The sequence below is a fragment of the Lonchura striata genome, chromosome 3, assembly GCF_046129695.1.
Source record: "Lonchura striata isolate bLonStr1 chromosome 3, bLonStr1.mat, whole genome shotgun sequence".
Classification (NCBI taxonomy): Eukaryota; Metazoa; Chordata; class Aves; order Passeriformes; family Estrildidae; genus Lonchura; species Lonchura striata.
Window position 1 is genome coordinate 16,926,632 of NC_134605.1, and position 9,474 is coordinate 16,936,105.

The following is a 9,474-nucleotide window of genomic DNA, read 5'->3' on the forward strand; positions in this document are numbered from 1 at the left end:
GAGCTTTTTTGCATATGTGTACTATTACTGGACAGCTGCTTTTGCATGTTAGAATCTATTTTTGTTGTAAAAGGACATGTTTTGATTTGGTGGGGTTTTTTTAATGGTAGATACAAACTGTTCTGTTTTTGTGGTCGTTTTTACATATTTAGGATCTTTCATCTGTAGTTCTCAAAGGTCCTTGGCTTCATGAGAGTATCAGTTCCTGAGATCTGTAAATTTTGTTGCTGTAACACTCAACTTTCAGAAAAGCTCATCTTCCAAGCATTATTTTGAAGTCTCACTGCTTTAAATTTAGATCACAAGCCATCCATCTCCTGAACCTCAGAGATGTACCACAGTTCAAGGCAGCCTTGGCAGAGAAGCACTTAAGCTATTAAACTTATATCCACCCTCTGTATAATTGAATTGTCATATATAAAAGCATATTGTTGATGCTAAAATTGTTTTGTAAGCATGGGATGTCCTTCCTGAGACAATATGTGGTGAAAACCAAAATTTGTAATGAAAAATTGCCAATTTTGTTTAATGTACTGAGAAGAACACAGGAATATTCCCAGAGATGATCAGCCTGTCTTCTAAATCACAGGTTACATAAGAGATTTGTGCTGCCAAATTTAGGATTAGAATTTTCCTCGGTACTGCTGAATTCTTATTATATACAGTCCTTGCTGTTCCTTTGTGTGTTTGTTGGCCAGAACTATTACTGAGCTAAGTGTAAGCAACATTTTGGTGCAGAGTTTGAAGACAACAAATTAGCTACATAATGTCACTGTGACTGGAGAAGCCAATCAGCTGAAAATTAAACAGCAGCTATTGAAGGGTCCTTGTTGTGTTAGGGTGTTCTCCCATTCATTCCTATGTTGTTTTAGTTTTTTAACCCTGCTCTTCCTGCTGCAGAAGCTGGAGAAAGGACCATCCAAGAATGATCATTTGGCAATACTGTTCCAAAGCATTAAGACTGTTTTAATTGTTTACTTATAGAAATGTGGTGGTTTTTTCCCTCTTTTGTTCTTTCTGTTCCGTCATCAGCAGAAAAAACAACCAGAAAGACTTTGTCTTCTATACAAGGGCATTATTGACCATGTTGCGCTCAGTTTTTCTTGAAAATGGACCAGACTAAATGTTGCTTTTTTTTTTTTTTTTTTCTTCAAAATAAGAGATGTGCAGGTTTCAAATGCTAAGTCTGTTGTTGCACCTGCTAGTTCTGGCATCACTCCTATCATCAGCCCATCTCTCTGCAGTGCTTCAGATTGTGCAAATCTTCCAGTTCTGCTCTGCCTGTAGATGCTGAGGCCATGACCCTCTGCCAATCTCCCCACAGTCCTGGGCAAGGACGGCTGGTGCTTTTGTATTATCAGTGGTCATTAAAGCTATATGCAAAAGTTGAAACACAGCTGTTCAAAGTAGTGCAATGAACCACGGTGCTTTATTTTCCTAATACAAAGCTGTAAGTTTCCTAGATACACAAGTTTCCCCAGCATGAGAGATTCATTATTCATTGAAGGATGATAGCCAAGAGACAAGCTCTTTACATCTATAATGACAAAATTTAGTTTATGATAGGGTCTCTATGCGGTGAATAAAATTCTGAAGCTACCAAAGTCTTTAAAATTCCCCTTGACAAAACTGCTTTTCTTGGATTGGAACTGGGCTTCATGATTTCATGTAAGTATATCAAGCCTAAAGGATGTGCCTTTTTCTGTCATTTGCCTTGGCTGTTGAAGAATCCAAGAGTGGTTTTCGGCACTGACCTACCAGTTGCTTAATAGAACTGTCTATTCAATGAGCACTGGTTCAGCATGGGGACATGAACATACCTCCTTTGCTTATGAGTTTCTCACAAGATCACTGGTTTAGAAAATAAATAAACATGACTAGGTGCAAAAGGGAATAGTGGTACCAGGAAAACTCTCTCTGAATATCATGAGAGAATGACAACATTGCTGCATCACAGCTGAAGTTTGTTATTAAGCAAAAGTATTTTTGCTCTCCCAATCAGCAGAGCTGGTTGGACAGTGTGAGAAAGCCTGATGGCAGCGCTTAGAAAAACAGACCCAAGTGTTTTCGTGGGGGTTATAGCTGTGCCTCATGTGAAGACCAGTTGCTTTTTAACTGCTTGTCTTCCTCTCAGATGTGTGCTTTTATGGACAAAGCTGTCATCTGAAATTTGTCAGGCACTGGTTTTTTATCAACTTTTATGGGAGGGGCCCTAGTTCGTTTTGCAGAACGTGTGTTAATTGTGTATGGCTAATGCAGAAAATGCAAGTGCTCTGTTGACAGGGAGTGCTTACTTCTTGCACTTAAGGGCAACAGAAAAAGCTGTGTTCAAGGATCCTGGAAGAATCTGAAATCTTGCCAAGCAACTGAATAAAGGAATGGATGGATAAAGTATTCTTCATGTGGGTATTGCTAGTAAAAAGTTACTTTGTTACATGGTTCAGAAAGACACTACTGACATTTGATTTTTTGCCTTAATGCCATTTGTGATGAACAGTAAGTAGATTTTTCAGACACTGGTGACTCGATGACCAAATACCTACCTAATTAGGCAGCCATTTTCAGACTGGCTTTCTAGTAGAAAACTTCTCAAAACCACTCCTTCCTTTCTGTCCTCTCTTTGCACTAAAAGATGCAAACTGAACTTTGCAATGTTAGTGACTCATTAGGCATCAGCGCTTCCAGCTAATGCACTTGCTGTGTGCTCATCTGCCAAGTGCCATTGGGAAAACAATTGTTGAGGAGGGTGCTGATGATTCAATATCAGTATTGTTAACTGTTTCAGGTCACATGCAAACACACAGAACTCCCATTTGCCATTTTCTGCTGGCTAATGGGTCCCATCACATGCATCTTAAATATATCGTTACCAGCTCAGTCTCCAGGAAATCATTACTTGCTGTTGATTTTTGGTTGCTCCTTTTGCTGCCATAGAAGGTAAAGATTTTAAGTTGATACAGCTCCCAGATTGTGTCATGGATATCTACAGTTCTGATATGTTTACTACTGTTCAGTAACTCAGCAGTGCAAATAAGACTAGGTGTGACAAAAGGCATGGATCTCAGGGAGTTGGCTTCTAGCCTGGTCTAATTGTCATATTTTATTGATTAAAATATTTAAATGCTAATTGGATTAAGCAAAGACTTTACTTTGACATCTTACATTGTCTTTCTGTGGGAGGCTTTTGAAAAAGTGATGACATGACATTTCAGTGATGAATAGCCTTCATTTTTATGGCTTTCAAAAGCATTGTTTCCTAAAGGATGGGAAGGCAAGCATACTGATATAAGGGAACAGTTCTTCTACTGATTTTCAGATTGGTTTGGTTTGTTTGTTATTAGAGTTCCAAAGAAATCTTTGAAAGATCAGGCATATTTTGTTTATACAGTGATGTCAGCCTGAGTTTGAAGTGAGCCTGAAGCTGTGACTGAGTCGCTCTGCCTTAAAATAGAACTTTGTTTTTGCTGCCTTGTCATCAGAATATGTGAAATATAAATTCAGAGACTCACCAAACTAGCACATTTCCCAGCCTATCTTAGAAATAGTGGCCAGGTAAGTAGATAAGTATAAATTTACATAAATTTGGTAGGGCTGCCCTGGAGACAAAAGAAGGGGGCATCATGTACACAATCCATGTGGCATCCTGCAGTGCTGTTGTGGAGGCTCCAGGCAGAGGAACTCCTGGCAGTAGCTAAAGAAAAATGTGTCTGCTAGTGAGGGCAACAGAATTCAGGTTGTAGAAGTCAAAGTATTAAAATTTAATTTATATGGCAAATTCTAAAATGTTACAGTGAACTGTGTGAGTGAATATTTGAGGCTTCTAGGAAACCTTTGTAGAGAACAGCAAATGAAATTCATTCTCAAGTTTTTGCTGCTAATATTCACAACCCTCCTCCCCCCAGCCACTCTTTTTTTTTGGGATCCAGATTTCCTGGGTAACATACAAGCATTTGTTACTGGTGGACTTTGAGTAAGTGCAGTACTCATAGTTGCACTAAGGAAAAATAGATGACCAGGTATTATGACACATGAATTAAAAAGAAAAAAAAAGTTTTTAAAGACTGTCATATTCATTATAAAAAAGAAACCTTTAAAAATTATTTATCTTAGCTGAATTAAAAACAAATGGTCATGCAAATATTAAGGTTAAGAACCAGCTTGCAATCTCCATACTTTTTTATTCTATGAAATATTTCTGAAGATTGTGTTGTTTTGGTTTGGTCTTTTTGAGAAACAGGTGGGGACCAGGGACATTTTTTAAAGTTTATTCTTACTTAAGCAAATAATTAAAAGTTTCAAATCCTTTCCAGTATAAGGCTGTGTATGGCAAGGTCATGAAGATTCATTAGAGGTGAATATATAGGTTAGCCAGGTTTTGACAAGTGTACTTGCCACATGCTAGCTGTGAAATGCAATTCTATAAGCACTGTTCAACCATGAAATGCCAGGACCAGTAAAAGTGTGTGGAACACAAGTGCACACTTCTGTCACTGACCACTCAGTAAACATTCATTTTCCCTTACAATCCCACACCAGGTGGATAAATCAGAACCACTCAGCTGATTTGTCCAAGGCTGATGAGGAAGTTGGTGTCAGGTTGGGGTAGGAACTGACTGAAAAGAGCTGTGGCATGTGTAGTTTGCTGGGAGATGCCTTGTCTCTGTGTGCCCTTTCCACGTGCAATCTTTTGGTACCTGTATGACCAGTAAGACAGTAAGACAGGAGTTTGACACAAGAAGTGTTTTAGTGAAGGAGTTAGTTTGAGAAACCAATACAGCAGAATTTTCATATGGGATTTTTTCCCCTCAAGGTCCATTCAAACAGTTTTTCATAACATTTTATGTGTGTGTGTATAAGATTCATTCCAGTATTTAGTACTTTGGGCTATGCAGCTGTTTCATTTGTGTAAACATTTCCCCTGTATAACTGGTCAACTTTCAGCATTGATTCAAGTTAGATTGGAATTTTGATATTTATTGAACTTTTCATACATAAAACTATCAGTTCAATTTGTTCTTACTTGAACATGTGCAGGCTGTTATATATTATCCCAGTTCTGCCAAAGATTAAGGCACATCCAGCTTGTTGTAGGGCATTTGTCAAGAAGATGGGTCAACAGGATTACAGAGCTTTGAAGAACAACTATATCTGATGAAAGTACATTTGCATTTGAAAAATGCTGTATTCATAAAACTGGTAAAACAAGGAATACTGAATAAATCAATAATCTGATAGGGAAAAATAAACACCAAAATCTATAGAGGATAAGATTTTGATTCAAATTCAAATTAACAGTCAGATTTTGACACACTTCTTAATGCAGTAAAATACCTCTTTCTCCCAGGTATTTCTCCTCATTTGGTTTAGAGGTGAAAATATCTAAGGGTAGTTAGGGACTTAATTCCCATTAAATTTATTTCCTTAAGAATGGATGCTGGCATCAAGCTGTGTAATAAGGTACTGCACAGTATTTGTAAGGTACAAAATGTGGCATATCAGAGCAAGTAGTATTTTTTATATACCATCAGCATCTGATTTACTGTTACTGCAGGTTTCTTTCCAGAAAAAAATTAATAAAAATGCAGTTTGCCATTAGTGGGTATATAGTGATACAATAGAAGCTGATTTTTCATATTACCTTGTTGGTTCTGTATCCCCTTCAAAAAGTGCAAAACTGCTTCAGAGCTGCAATTTCTAGCTAGTGGTAAATAAATTGTCTTCACTGGAGGAATGAGGCAGCCTGTTAACTCGACTGAACTTTTTTGATATGTTGAAACAGGCTGAACATGCAGAACTGATATATTGCATGGGACTTCATTGCATGATACAGTGTATCATTCAGCCCTTCTCCAAGCGGTTCTAGAAAATTGACTTCAGTTAAGGATTAAAAATGTTTCTTGAGGGCTAAACAAATACAGGTTTGTTCTCTTCTTTGGATTCTGCAGAAGGCTCCATAACATTTCTATGTATTAGAGAGTCCTAACTTCAAGATACAGAAACATTTCTGTGGAGAAAAGGGGCAGTTCTGGAGGAGAATGTCTCTCCAATGACATAAATCAAGGCATTTTTTAGAAAGCAACCCATAGGACCCTTTGAAGTGGGGCTGAATCCTCAAGAGCAGGGCTTTGTGATCCGAGTCCTCAAGGATGTTTGGTTATCCAATTCTCCATGACATCTGATTATTGCCTGCATGTCTTTGGGAATATGTAGTTAAGTTTTTCTTCTGTACACTTTGTTAGTATGTGGGATGAGTTGGTTTGGTTTTGATTTCTTGTGTGGGAATGAGTAGGTGGTTTTAGACTCCGACAGTAAAATGTTACAGTGGCATTATGCTGCGAACAGTGAGAGAATAGCTCATCTGTTTTTTTGTTGGGTAGCTATGAATTAAATATTTTTATTCTCTAGCAGGAATTTTAGGAGATTGCAAGATGTTAACAGAACATGAGAACAAAGCTGTGAAGTAGCTGTTTCTCTGATAGAGATTCTCCAAACATAACACAAACACCACATATGGAAGCCCTAGTGTCTGGCAATTGTTTTTACTGTTGGTGCTGTCAAAATGTTGGAGTCTGTTTCCATTTACTTCTTGATCAGCATGAGAAATTTCTTCCTTGGATTTGGAATCTTCTTGCAAGAATGCAAAATAATCATAGAACAATTAGGGGTGGAAAAATCCTCAAGGTCTTCATATCCAAACTTTGACCAAATACCACCATGCCCACTAAACCATACAACAAAGCACTAGGTCTGCTTGTTTTTTGAGCACTTCCAGGGAGTGTGACTCCACAACTTCCCTGGGCAGGCTGTTCCAATGCTTAAAATGCTTTCAGTGAAGACATTTTTCCTCATATCCAGCCTGAACCTCCCTTGGCACAACTTCAGGCCATTTGCCCTTGATGATGCTGGTGACTGTCCTGCTGTTGGTCAGCACTGAACAATAGAACACATATGCATCCATTCAGTGATTTGTTAAATCTTCAGTCTGAATTTAATATTCTAGAATATTATGTCTGCACATAGGTTCACAGCAGTATCATTCTTAACTTTTGAGAACAGCTCTGAAATGCACTTTTGTGAAGATAAGCAGCAGTGCCCATCTCGAGTCTGACTATCCCACTAGTGAATTAGCCTAAAATTAAGCCCTGGAGCGCCTCTGTCTCCTCAGTGGATCTAGCTGCAAATGACTTCACCAAGGTCATGGGATCTGGGTCCAAAATCAGCTTTGGCAGCTTGTACTTATGGAGTAGCATGGAGATGGTCCTGCTGTGCTCCAGGCACATGCCATCACATATGAACACCAAGTAATGAAGTGAGCTGTTGTGTGAAAAGCATTTGTTTAATGCTTTGAAAAACCAGTAAGTGTAGTACTAATGAGGAGTACAGGGCTGGGAATACAATTTATTGTACACCACCATATCTAATTTGACAAAAAAGGCATTCAGGTCTATTCATAATTTCCTGTGTACTAGTTATCATTGCTATATTCTTTGTACAATTATCTCCCAAAGTATTTTTGTTTAAAAAATACTCAGCTGCTGTTACAGTTTGGATTATGTGACTGCTGTGGCAGTTCTGGGGTGCATCCAAAGAAGGCATCAGGGAGTCCCAGTCCCATTTGTATAAGCCATTGAAACACATGCCTAACTTTCTGCAGCTCAGCTGTGGCTGAAACCATTTGCTACTCCTCTGTGGCCAAGCCTATGAGACCAGAGTTAAAGCAACACCCACTTACTTTAATACATACTTTAAACATTAATACATTTTACAATCTTCTAAGGTTAACATAAAACCTTACTTTTTTCTGTATCTGTCAGCTAAAACAAAGAGATCTTATTTTACCAGTGTAATCTATTTCCAATGCATCATTGGCCTTGCTGTCACAGTCATAAAGCAATCTCCAATATCACAGTCCCTTTGTTGCAGTTACAGTAGGAATAAAGTAGGGTCACTGGCAAGTGCTGCTTTTGGGTCTTGGATATATGAACCATTTTTTCAAGTGTGGGGAGTATGCTCATTATTTGATAGTATCATCCCCTTCAACAGAAAGTAGAGCTCCTCTATTGTGAGAAATCTTTTTTTCTACCCAGAAAGAGGCACCAGTCTAGAAGCTACAGGTATTCTTGGTTTGTTTGCAAAAGTAATCTGTCAAACCTAGCAGATGCCCAGCAGGGCCATCAGCAGCTGCCAGTAAAATATGTACTTATGGTAGTTAGGTCTTCACTAAGCAGACCACAGAACTTACTCTTCATACAGGCCTCAGCTTCCTGCCAAGTCCTGCCCACTGAGAGGTCTGGGCAATAGGAAAATATTCGCAGCATGCCCTTGAAGCTATTTCAGTTCAGGGTGAGATGCCAACTCCTCAATTAAGTACTTCTCACACAGAACACCCTCCTGCCAATCTTTCTGGTTGCAGATGATGGCAAGTGTTTTGTGTGCAAGCTTTCAAGAAGTCTGACTGAGAAATGCTGTCACAAATGATAGCATTTCTCTGGCATGAAACAGCCCTCCCAGTAAAAAGCTGCAATTTACCATTTAAATTACAATAAAATCTTATTACGAAAACTGTAAAAAAAAAAATCTGAGATAATCTTTGTTACTGGTCTAAACAAATAGCAGTCTATCATTGGCACTGTTCCTGTTGTCTGTGAAAGAGCCTTGCCTGCTATAAGAAGGAGAAAATATTCTCAGAACTTGAGGTGGAGATGGAGTTTCACCCGTGTACCTTGCAGCTGCTCCCTGAAGGTCACCTTTCTTTGTCAGATTGGGAGGCAAGGCTGAGCTTTCTATCTGCCAGTTTTGTCACGACTCAAAGGAGGCACCTGCAAAAAGAAAGGATCTAAGTGCTGAATCCTAGGAGGAAAGGTGATGTTTAAACAAAGTAGTGAGCAGAGGGGATTTCTGTGCCAACTAAATCTGCGGGGTTGCCTCTGACCACAGCAGTCTAGGCATAAATCAGAACGAGCAAACGCTGAGCTCCTAAACTGTGGTCTTGAAGCTTGCATGACTTCCCAGCAATACTGATAGGAGATTCACTACTGCATCTGAAACAGAGCCTAGTAGCTGTAAACAGGGTCCATGTAAAGGTATTTTACAGCTGAGATGTTAAGGAGCTGAGAAACGTAATTCCCTCCAGTTTCAGAATAACATTACCTTCATAACATTGTGAAGGATGGAATGCCCAGGAACAATCATCCAGCTCACAAAGATAATAAGGTGACATTTTAAATGGAAATTTTATTTTGAAAAACCTTTTTATTCCTATAGCTGGGTATTCAAGTTGATTTTATTAATCTAGTAAAGCACTACTCTAGTATTCTGAATGTCTTTAATATATTTGAATTCCAATTGGCATGTAAGCGTAGCTTAACAGTAATCAGGAATCAAAAATAAATTGACTCTTAATAGCAGCTATGTTTTTCTAGTATAAAATATACACATTAGAAATCTGAATAAATACATGCCATGTTAAATGAT